The 12,291-nt window shown below is 42.2% G+C and overlaps 1 protein-coding gene across 1 annotated transcript in view; it reads left to right on the top strand.

Annotated features, from left to right (window-relative positions):
* The window catches only part of ADAMTS17 (ADAM metallopeptidase with thrombospondin type 1 motif 17), a 374,867-nt gene extending 369,887 nt beyond the window's left edge, over positions 1–4,980 (top strand). The window contains exon 24 of the transcript XR_009399014.1: positions 4,409–4,980. The gene's annotated coding sequence lies outside the window, so the exon portion shown is untranslated. The remainder of the gene's footprint in view (positions 1–4,408) is intronic.
* The last annotated feature ends 7,311 nt before the right edge of the window (positions 4,981–12,291 follow it).

Raw genomic sequence — 12,291 nt, 5'->3', positions numbered from 1 at the left:
TCTCAAAAAATAAATTAAATAAATAAATAATCAATTAAAAATAAATTTAAAATAAAATGGATCTAGGTTGTTGGTGTGGACATGAGGACCTTAGTGCAAATTCAGCGAGAAGGTGCCCATCACTTAGAACCATGCCAGGCATGAATAATGGGACTGAACACTTTTAGAGCTAAGGTAGCATCACTGATAGCTTTCAGCTAAAGTCAGGGACAAATTTTGTACCCCCCTTTCTATTGGATGACTCGTCCTTGCAGAGAAGACTGCCTACAGGCTGTCCCAAAATAGGGAGTCAGTTACCCCCCTTGGAAATTAACCAAGTAAGCAAGGGTCATCTCATTTTGGAAAATCTCCCACATCATTGGAAGGCTACCTGGTCTACTGGTCATGTTCCCTTAAATATCTGAGGTGTCTTATGAACACTAGGCAAGGTCTAGTGTTTTGGGAGGAGGAAGAAGGTAATTCCTGCCTTCCATACCAGAAGGAAGATTCCAAGGCATGGTGTTCCTGAAAAGAAAATTTGTTTATAATTGTTATAAACAATCCGAGTGAAACCTCCATCAGTCTCGACACAGGTTGACAGAGCATCTGACATGGGACCTCCAGTTCCCAGCTATTGGAATAATTCAGTCTAGCCCTTGTTTTTGCAAGGATTACTACTTCAGGCCTCTTGTCTTATGTGTCTTGTTTGTCTACACCACCAGCCAGATGACATTTTTCCACCCCACAGAATGAATGGCTAAGGGAGACATCCAGAGCAGGGGTAGCTAATGTGGGGGGTTGTGGCAGGGTATTCCCGTGACCACCCTTGGTGGCAGTGATTTGCTAGAATGACCCACGGAACTCAGGGAAGCTGTTATACTCATGGCTACAGGGTGTTTTTTAAAAAATATTTTATTTATTTATTTGATTATTTATTTATTTGACAGAGATCACAAGTAGGCAGAGAGGCAGGCAGAGGGGGTGGTGCGGGAAGCAGGCTCCCTGTTGAGAAGAGAGCCGGATGTGGGGCTTGATCCCAGGACCCTGGGATCATGACCTGAGCCAAAGGCAGAGGCTTTAACCCACTGAGCCACCCAGGTGCCCCAATGGCTACAGGTTTTTACAGCAAAAGGATATAGATCAGTATCAACAAATGAAAAGGTGTATAAGGCAGAGTCCAGGAGAAACCAGGTGTGAACTTCCTATAGTCCTTACCCAGAGGAATCATGTGCACAGTGCTGAATTCTCCTAGCAATGACACGGGCAACATGTGCAAAGGAGGGGGGCGCCTGGCTGGCAATGTCTGTAGAGCATGGGACTCTTGATCTTGGGGTTGTGAGTCTGAGCCCAGTGTTGGGTGCAGAAATTACTTAAAAATAAATGAAATTTAAAAAAAAAAAAAAAGCATGCAACAGGAAGTTCACCTTGACCATGGTGTCTGAGGGTTTTATCGGGGGCCAGTTATGTAGGCACGGGATGTCCATGTGACTGACCTTAGGTCAAACCGATACAGCCCCCCACTATAAATTCCATTGTTAGTATCAAATATGTGGTGTGGTTCAAGGCCCCAGGTAATCAATGACACTCCTCAGGCAGGGTAGTCAAAGACTTGGAGGTTATCCCGCAGGAGCTGGTCAAGGGCCATTTCTGAAGACTTTTGGGCTATGTTGAGTTTGGACAAGCCTGATGAGTTAACCCTTTACTACACAGAGGTGCCATTGCTGGGTGATCATCGGCTGTTGGCAATGGACAAGGTTGAAAAGGAAGAGCCATTGGATCACGGGCAGAGCAGTCTGGCAAGGAATGGCACATCCAGCACCAGTTAAATTTCAGATGCTTGGGAGGCCCACACTAGGACAGGGCATTTTCCTTAATGCAGAGATCTCCAAACTCCCATATGTGAATATAGCACCTCTGTTGCCCACAGGACCGGGTAGGATGGTCAGGTGAGCACTTCTGTCTAACAGAGCCATAAGAATTGCTCCCTCCCCTCCCTGAAGTTTCCCAGAACACTCACCTTTTTCCTAAAAGGGGCTGAGATCAGGGTAGAAAAGACTGGAGGAACTGGAGGCATGGAGGGAGGGGCTCTCTGTACCAGTAAATAAAGCTTAACATTTACTTTTATTTCTCTGAAAGAGAGCAAGCATGAGCAGGGAAGAGAGAGAGAGAAGCAGGGAGCCCAACATAGGGCTCGATCCCAGGACCCTGGGATCGTAACCTGAGCTGAAGGCAGACACTTAACCATCTGAGCCATCCAGCCCCTTACTTTTAGTTGTAATTGGCCACTTCAGAGCCAGGATATTTGGGGCCACTGTCTCCCATCTCACCTGATGCTGGCCTGAGCTGAGCTTGGCTGTGGGGAAGGCCGGTCACCCTGTTGGTTTTGACTCCTCCCGCTTTTCATCCACAATGCAGACACAAGAAACCAGTACAGGGCCTTCTTCAGAGCTCTGTGACCCTTCTGCCCCTCCTTTTGTCCATGGCAGCCTGATCCAAACTCGGACTGGGTCTGAGTCTTCTTGGAGCACACAGGACAAACATGCCCATGCTGTCCGTCTATCTCCACACTCTAGTGAATGGACAGACCCAGCATGGGGTTAGAGGCTGGGGGTCTACAGTCAGATGTCCAGCTCTGCTGCTGGGGGGGTCAGGCAGGGGACTCCATCCTTCTGATCTCAATTGACTCATCTTGTAACATGGAGATCCCAGTAAGAGCACCTCGTAACAACAGTCTCGGGGGCGGTTATGAGAGTAGAAGAATTTGGTGCTGGCTACCATTGCTGCCGGGTGAACACTGGTGCATTTCACTCTGGGTGCGGGTGGGGTGGGCAAGACCCAACATCTACGCTCTTAACACTGGTGCCCAGAGGTGCCTACCCACGGGTATTGCAAGGAAGCTGGACCATGACCCACTTGAACGTGGGAATGGCCCATTCATCAGTGGGACATTCATTGCCCAGACTAATGTTGGGCCTGCTTCAGGGCCAGGGACTTGTATCAGGCTATACAAAAAGAAAAGCATGGGTGACTCAGGAAGATAGCCACAGGCCTCCCATCTGACCTTCTCCAGACTGTCACTAGTCACATACCAGTCACCCTTTTAAGAGGCAAAGAGGGAGGGTGGGAAACCCATGTGTTTCAAGTTAAGTCATGATGTTTGAAAGTTCATATTACCAAAAATTTGCCAAATAGATCCCATTGTGTGTATGACTTTTATGCTCACAAAAGACGGAATTTCAGCTCAGTGGGACGTGGGTGAGCTGTTTCACGAACGGATCTGGCATAGCTGGGCATGTAACTGGAAGACTATGGAGCCTGACACTATTTTATACTGCATACAAAAATAAATTCCCGAACAACAAATGATTTAAATATTTACCCCAAAGATACAGATGTAGTGAAAAGAAGGGCCATCTGTACCCCAATGTTTATAGCAGCAATGGCCACAGTCGCCAAACTGTGGAAAGAACCAAGATGCCCTTCAACGGACGAATGGAGAAGGAAGATGTGGTCCATATACACTATGGAGTATTCTGCCTCCATCAGAAAGGATGAATACCCAACTTTTGTTTTGTTTTTAAAGTAATGCAATTCTGGGGTGCCTGGGTGGCTCAGTCAGGTTGAGCATCCAACTCTTGATTTTAGCTCAGGTCCTGATTTCAGGGTGGTGAGATCGAGCCCTGCATCAGGCTCTGCACTCAGTGGAGAGTCTGTTTGTGATTCTCTCTCATTCTCTCCCTCTGTTCCTCCCCCTTCTTGTACTCTTTCTCTCCCTCTCTAAAATAAATTAAAAAAATATTTTTAAAAAGAATTAATGCAATTCAAATCTTACCCCCCAAAATAAATAAAGATCTACATGAAAATTTCTCTGCCAAACAGGCAACCCAGAAGCTATGGGGGAAAAAAGAAAAAGGACACCGACTCTCTAAAATTTTTTAAATTTTTAGCTGGCAAAAGGGACCACATACAGATTTGACATACAGACAGCAACTTTGGAAAAAGGGTGTGACATGTCTGTCGATGTGCCCACCTTTAAGGCAAAGTGTTTCTATCTACTAGATTGGATCATGTGAAGTTGTTGTTTTTATTGGTGAAATAGTAAAGTAGCAACCAGGTCATATAATTCAACCTGTTACAGTGTGGACAAGAAAAGAAGAGAAACAGACAAACGGGAAAAATTGGTAAAAAGAAGGCATTTGCTGCAGAGCGATCTAATTGCTCCAATTACTCTCCCCCTCTACTGAGGGGGGGGTAGTGTCCCCTCCACCCTCCTTCTTATAAACAAAATCCTGTTTTTACTCAGAGTAGTAACTCAGAAACTGAATTTCTAAGCCTCCTCTGCAGCGAGGTGTAGCCAGCTGCCCAAGTTCTCACATATATAGGCAAGCAGGAATATTGTGTATGTTAAATCCAGAACATCTCCTTACAGGAGTGGAGGAGTGTGCCCTGCCTTTGTGCCTGCCTCTCTTGCTGCTTGGAACTGAGATGTGATGCCTGGTGCTCTGGCAGCTGTTCCAGAGAGAGAACAAATTGGAGACCTGGAAGACGTCCGCATCACTGAACAACTTTGCAAGTCACAATACCAACCTTGCACTTCCTACTTCCAGAATCCTTCCATGGGAGATACACAAACTCCAATTTAAACCTCAGTGATTTGGGGGTTTTCTGCTACCTGCTGCTGAACTGAACCCAATGAACACAGCAATTCCCAGAGGAATACATTCACATGATCAACTTGAGAAAATGTTCTAACCTTTTTATGAGTAGCTAGAAAAACTTACATGAAAGAAACCAACAGATCACTTTATACCCAATAGACTGATTAAAACCAATATAAGTGTTAATATGCATTGTGGGTAAAGGTGCAGGGAAAGGGGCTCTCTGAAGATTGTTGCTGAGATGAGAATTGTTGTGGTTTTTTTTGGAAAGCAACCTGGCAACACCTAGTAAAATTAAACCTATCTATACTTTTCAATCCAGCCATCCCATTCCTGTGACTCTATCTCAGAGTAATCAAAGGACCCATAAGTATGTAAGGTTGTATTTACATGGATGTAAACTGTAGCAGGGTTTATGTTTGAAAAAGAGGAAACAAAGTGAATGCTATCAACAGGTTGAATGAATTATGTTTCGTTCACACCTTGAACAACACTCTCTCAGGTCTGCTTCTCTGAGAGATGAACTCTAAGGCTGAGATTGGCAAATAAGAGGGTTATTAGGAAGTGCTGTCAGGTGTCACCTTATAAGGAGGCCTCTGCCTACCCTGGAAGAACTGGAGCTTGATGGGCTTTCCAGATGTTCCAGAATTTAGCTCAAGGGACGAGCCTTTGCACCTCTGCATTAATCCATCATTGGGATGCCTCCTCCCTGGGACTTAAACTCTGGCAGACGGCAGTCTCCAGAGAAAGACTCAGCTCCGACCCATCAGTGACCAACAATCCTGGCAGCTGGGAGGGTACATTTTGCCATAGCATCCACCACGGTCCACTCTTGGTGTCACTTGGATCCACTTGATTCATGTAGTAAATCCATTTCATCTAGGAACAGCTCCTTCAAGATTCTGGTGGATCTCTTTTTCTGAGATTTTGAAGATGAATCACTTACTGACCACCAGTGAAGACCTCATCAGTGGTGGGTGGTAGAGCACTAGCAGCCTCTGGCATGCTGCCATGCTACACTGTCAATGTCATGGGTGGGGAACCAGTGTGGGGTATTAGTCAGCACAGGCTGCTATAACAATACCTAGTTGATGGTATTTTCATCAACTAGGAGACTTAAAAATACACATATTTCTCACCATTCTTGGGGCTGGGAAGTCTAAGATCAAGGTGCTTGACCAATTTGGTTCCTGGTGGGAGCCGCCTTCTTGGTTTCTGGACAGATGCCTTCTTTCTGTGTCCTCACCTGGTAAAGAGATAGATTCCTATCCCTTCTTACAAGGGCACTAATCCCGTTCATGAGGGATTTGCCCTCATGACCTAATCACTTCCCGAAGGCCCCACCTCTAAATACCCTTTTATTGGAGATTAGGTTTCAACATGTAAATTTTGGGGGGACAAAATCATTCAGTCTATAGCAACTTCTCAGTTCAGAAGATGTGGATTACCTTACTCATATTGTGAATTCGTTTTGTTGTACTGTTAGAACAAAGCACCACAGACTGGGGGGCTTAAACAACAGAAATTTATCATCTCACAGCTCTGGAAGCTGGAGATCCAAGATCAAGATGTTAGTAGGGTGATTCTTTCTGAGGGCCATGAGGGAATGTTCTGTTTCAAGCTCTCTCTTTGCCTTGTAAATAACCATATTCTCCCTGTGTCTCTTCACATTGTCTTCCTTCTGTGTCCTCATCTCCCCTTTTTTGTAAGGATACCAGTCATATTAGATTAGGGCCCACCCCTATGACCTCATTTTTAACTTGGTTATCCCTAGAAAGACCTTATTTCCAAATAAGGCCACATTTTGAAATTATGAGAGTTCAGACTTCAAAGTATATATATTTGGAGAGAGGTAGGAGACACACTTCAACCCACAACATACCTTGTCCATTGGCTGCCACAAAAGGCAGGTAAGGTTGTATAATATGGGCATCCCCCATACCCCACTGTATCATAGACACCGTCCCATAGAGTTATGACTAGGTTAGAGCAGCATGGTCTTCCCAACTGAGTCATATTAGCAGAACATTCTAAGTTTTAGATTCTGTTCTAGTTTTTGTTTATCCTGGTGTCATAATTGTTGGGTTTTTACATTTTTGCTTAGTTGCCTATGTTTTTATTAATAATCTAATCCAAAACTCACTGCCAGGCTTTCTTAATACATTCAGACACAGGTGACTTGCCTCCCACACCTCATACACACCCTTCACCACAGCCCTTTCTCCTGTGATAGAATCTGTTTCCTGGATGCCCTTTCACTGCTTTTTCTTTTACTCCCTTGTTTTATAGGAGCATATCCTTCAGTAACATCCTAAGAAAAGGCATATGGGAGGTAAATTTTAGAGGCTCCTACCTGCCCAAAATGCTTTTATTCCATCTTCTCACTTCATGGGTGTTTTGGGTCTAAAAATTCTAGACTGAAAGCCATTTCTCTTCAAAATTTTGAAGACATAGTGTAATTGTCTTATTTACAGTGTGATCATGAGAAGCCTGAAGTCGTTCTCATTCCCCATTCTTTCATTTTTTCACTGCCCTTTTGAGGTTTGTAGCATAGTCTTTTTGTAAATTAGGTTCCTGGACCCAATTTCAATGTATAAGGATGGAGGGGGCAAGAGGTGGGGAGCATAGGAGAGGCAGTCCCCACACCAACAAGCAATTCTCAGGATACCAGCTGGGTGCCCTACAATTTAGTTCGACTCTGACACTATCTACCCAGAGATAACATCAGATTCCACAGGTAAGGCTTCAGTCCTACAAGATTGCTCCCCTCACTTGTAATCCAGGTGCTTCCCTGTGCTTCTGACTGACCAGCTACTCTCACAACTTCCTCCTTGAACTTCAGGTTTCAGTTGCAAGTCCAGTATGTCTGACTGGCTATAGATTAGAGGTTTTGAAGGTTCCCTCCTCAGGTTAATTTGTTGGAGTGGCTCACAGAACTCTGAGAAATTTTTTACTTGCTAGATTATCAGTTTATTATAAAAGGATATAACTCAGGAATAGCCAGATGGAAGAGATGTGCATAGGACAAGGTGGAGGAAATGGGCACAGAGCTTTCATTCCCTCTTTCAGCCCACCACTGTCCCCAGATTTCCCCATGTTCACCAAGATGGAAGCTCTATGAACCCTCTTCTTTTGGGTTTTATGGAAGCTTTGTTACATAGGCGTGATTGATTAAATCATTGGTCATTGGCTGTTGATTCAATCTCCAGCCCCTCTCCTCTTCCCAGAGGTCAGGAGAAAGGGACTGAAAGTCCTGACCTTGTAGTCACATGGTTGGTTCTCCCGGCAGCCAGGTTCCACCTTTAGGTGCTTTTAAAGAACCCACCTCATTAACATAACAAAAGACACATTTCTCACTCAAAACACTTGAAATATTCTAAGGGTTTAGGAAACTATGAACCAGGAATGGGGTTGAAGACCCCATTGATAATATTTCTTATTATCAATCAAAGTATCACACTTTGCCACTAGTATTTGAAAATGCCTCCAGGAACTCTACGGAAAGCGCTCAGGGAACAAAAGCTCCTGAAAGCAAACCCGAGCGGATTACTCACCCTGGCCCCGGGTAAGGGCGGTGTAATTCCGCCTGGGGCAAAGACACTTGAGAATCACTACAACAGGCCCCTCCCCCAGAAGATCAACAAGAAATCCAGCCAAGACCAAGTTCACCTACCAAGGAGTGCGGTTTCAATACCAAGGAGAGCAGCAGAATTCCAGAGGAGGAGAAAGCCAAGCACGGAACTCATGGCTTTTTTCCTGTGATTTTTTTTAGTCTTGCAGTTAATTTAATTTTTTCTTTTTCATTTTTTTTTTTTTTTCTCGCCTTCGGGTAAAATTTTTTTTTAACTGTTACCTTTTTCTTTTTTAACGATTTTATACTAGTTTATCTAATATATATATTTTTTCTTTTTTACATTTTTCTTAGGTGTATTCTTTTTTTAAAAATTCTTTTCTTTTCTTTTTTTTTTCTTTTCTTTTTTTTTTTTTTTTCTTTCTTCCTTTTTGAACCTCTTTTTATCCCCTTTCTCCCCACTCACGATTTTGGATCTCTTCTAATTTGGTTAAAGCATATTTTCCTGGGGTTGTTGCCACCCTTTTAGTATTTTACTTGCCCCTTCATTTAGTCTTATCTGGACAAAATGACAATACATAAAAATTCAACACAAAAAAAAGAACAAGAGGCAGTACCGAAGGCTAGGGACCTAATCAATACAGACATCGGTAATATGTCAGATCTAGAGTTCAGAATGACAATTCTCAAGGTTCTAGCCGGGCTCAAAAAAGGCATGGAAGATATTAGAGAAACCCTCTCGAGAGATATAAAAGCCCTTTCTGGAGAAATAAAAGAACTAAAATCTAACCAAGGTGAAATCAAAAAAGCTATTAATGAGGTGCAATCAAAAATGGAGGCTCTAACTGCTAGGATAAATGAGGCAGAAGAAAGAATTAGTGACCAAATGACAGAGAATAAAGAAGCTGAGCAAAAGAGGGACAAACAGCTACTGGACCACGAGGGGAGAATTCGAGAGATAAGTGACACCATAAGACGAAACAACATTAGAATAATTGGGATTCCAGAAGAAGAAGAAAGTGAGAGGGGAGCAGAAGGTATACTGGAGAGAATTATTGGGGAGAATTTCCCCAATATGGCAAAGGGAACGAGCATCAAAATTCAGGAGGTTCAGAGAATGCCCCTCAAAATCAATAAGAATAGGCCCACACCCCGTCACCTAATAGTAAAATTTACAAGTCTCAATGACAAAGCGAAAATCCTGAAAGCAGCCCGGGAAAAGAAGTCTGTAACATACAATGGTAAAAATATTAGATTGGCAGCTGACTTATCCACAGAGACCTGGCAGGCCAGAAAGAGCTGGCATGATATTTTCAGAGCACTAAACGAGAAAAACATGCAGCCAAGAATACTATATCCAGCTAGGCTATCATTGAAAATAGAAGGAGAGATTAAAAGCTTCCAGGACAAACAACAACTGAAAGAATTTGCAAATACCAAACCAGCTCTACAGGAAATCTTGAAAGGGGTCCTCTAAGCAAAGAGAGAGCCTACAAGTGGTAGATCAGAAAGGAACAGAGACCATATACAGTAACAGTCACCTTACAGGCAATACAATGGCACTAAATTCATATCTCTCAATAGTTACCCTGAATGTGAATGGGCTAAATGCCCCTGTCAAAAGACACAGGGTATCAGAATGGATAAAAAAACAAAACCCATCTATATGTTGCCTCCAAGAAACACATTTTAAGCCCGAAGACACCTCCAGATTTAAAGTGAGGGGGTGGAAAAGAATTTACCATGCTAATGGACATCAGAAGAAAGCAGGAGTGGCAATCCTTATATCAGATCAATTAGATTTTAAGCCAAAGACTATAATAAGAGATGAGGAAGGACACTATATCATACTCAAAGGGTCTGTCCAACAAGAAGATTTAACAATTTTAAATATCTATGCCCCCAATGTGGGAGCAGCCAACTATATAAACCAAATAATAACAAAATCAAAGAAACACATCAACAATAATACAATAATAGTAGGGGACTTTAACACTCCCCTCACTGAAATGGACAGGTCATCCAAGCAAAAGATCAGCAAGGAAATAAAGGCCTTAAACGACACACTGGACCAGATGGACATCACAGATATATTCAGAATATTTCATCCCAAAGCAACAGAATACACATTCTTCTCTAGTGCACATGGAACATTCTCCAGAATAGATCACATCCTCGGTCCTAAATCAGGACTCAACCGGTATCAAAAGATTGGGATCATTCCCTGCATATTTTCAGACCACAATGCTCTAAAGCTAGAACTCAACCACAAAAGGAAGTTTGGAAAGAACCCAAATACATGGAGACTAAACAGTATCCTTCTAAATAATGAATGGGTCAACCGGGAAATTAAAGAAGAATTGAAAAAAATCATGGAAATAAATGATAATGAAAATACAACAGTTCAAAATCTGTGGGACACAACAAAGGCAGTCCTGAGAGGAAAATATATAGCGCTACAAGCCTTTCTCAAGAAACAAGAAAGGTCTCAGGTACACAACCTAACCCTACACCTAAAGGAGCTGGAGAAAGAACAAGAAAGAAACCCTAAGCCCAGCAGGAGAAGAGAAATCATAAAGATCAGAGCAGAAATCAATGAAATAGAAACCAAAAAAACAATAGAACAAATCAACGAAACTAGGAGCTGGTTCTTTGAAAGAATTAATAAAATTGATAAACCCCTGGCCCGACTTATCAAAAAGAAAAGAGAAAGGACCCAAATAAATAAAATCATGAATGAAAGAGGAGAGATCACAACTAACACCAAAGAAATACAAACTATTATAAGAACATACTATGAGCAACTCTACGGCAATAAATTTGACAATCTGGAAGAAATGGATGCATTCCTAGAAACATATAAACTACCACAACTGAACCAGGAAGAAATAGAAAGCCTGAACAGACCCATAACCAGTAAGGAGATTGAAACAGTCATTAAAAATCTCCAAACAAACAAAAGCCCAGGGCCAGACGGCTTCCCGGGGGAATTCTACCAAACATTTAAAGAAGAACTAATTCCTATTCTCCTGAAACTGTTCCAAAAAATAGAAATGGAAGGAAAACTTCCAAACTCATTTTATGAGGCCAGCATCACCTTGATCCCAAAACCAGACAAGGATCCCACCAAAAAAGAGAGCTATAGACTGATATCCTTGATGAACACAGATGCGAAAATACTCAACAAAATACTAGCCAATAGGATTCAACAGTACATTAAAAGGATTATTCACCACGACCAAGTGGGATTTATTCCAGGGCTGCAAGGTTGGTTCAACATCCGCAAATCAGTCAATGTGATACAACACATCAATAAAAGAAAGAACAAGAACCATATGATACTCTCAATAGATGCTGAAAAAGCATTTGACAAAGTACAACATCCCTTCCTGATCAAAACTCTTCAAAGTGTAGGGATAGAGGGCACATACCTCAATATCATCAAAGCCATCTATGAAAAACCCACCGCAAATATCATTCTCAATGGAGAAAAACTGAAAGCTTTTCTGCTAAGGTCAGGAACACGGCAGGGATGTCCATTATCACCACTGCTATTCAACATCGTACTAGAGGTCCTAGCCTCAGCAATCAGACAACAAAAGGAAATTAAAGGCATCCAAATCGGCAAAGAAGAAGTCAAATTATCACTCTTCGCAGATGATATGATACTATATGTGGAAAACCCAAAAGACTCCACTCCAAAACTGCTAGAACTTATACAGGAATTCAGTAAAGTGTCAGGATATAAAATCAATGCACAGAAATCAGTTGCATTTCTCTACACCAACAGCAAGACAGAAGAAAGAGATATTAAGGAGTCAATCCCATTTACAATTGCATCCAAAACCATAAGATACCTAGGAATAAACCTAACCAAAGAGACACAGAATCTATACTCAGAAAACTATAAAGTACTCATGAAAGAAATTGAGGAAGACACAAAGAAATGGAAAAATGTTCCATGCTCCTGGATTGGAAGAATAAATATTGTGAAAATGTCTATGCTACCTAAAGCAATCTACACATTTAATGCAATTCCTATCAAAGTACCATCCATCTTTTTCAAAGAAATGGAACAAATAA

Source organism: Mustela nigripes, chromosome 13, assembly GCF_022355385.1.
Source record: "Mustela nigripes isolate SB6536 chromosome 13, MUSNIG.SB6536, whole genome shotgun sequence".
Classification (NCBI taxonomy): domain Eukaryota; kingdom Metazoa; phylum Chordata; class Mammalia; order Carnivora; family Mustelidae; genus Mustela; species Mustela nigripes.
Note: the sequence above shows the minus strand (reverse complement) of the source record. Positions and strands in the feature narration are given on the sequence as shown.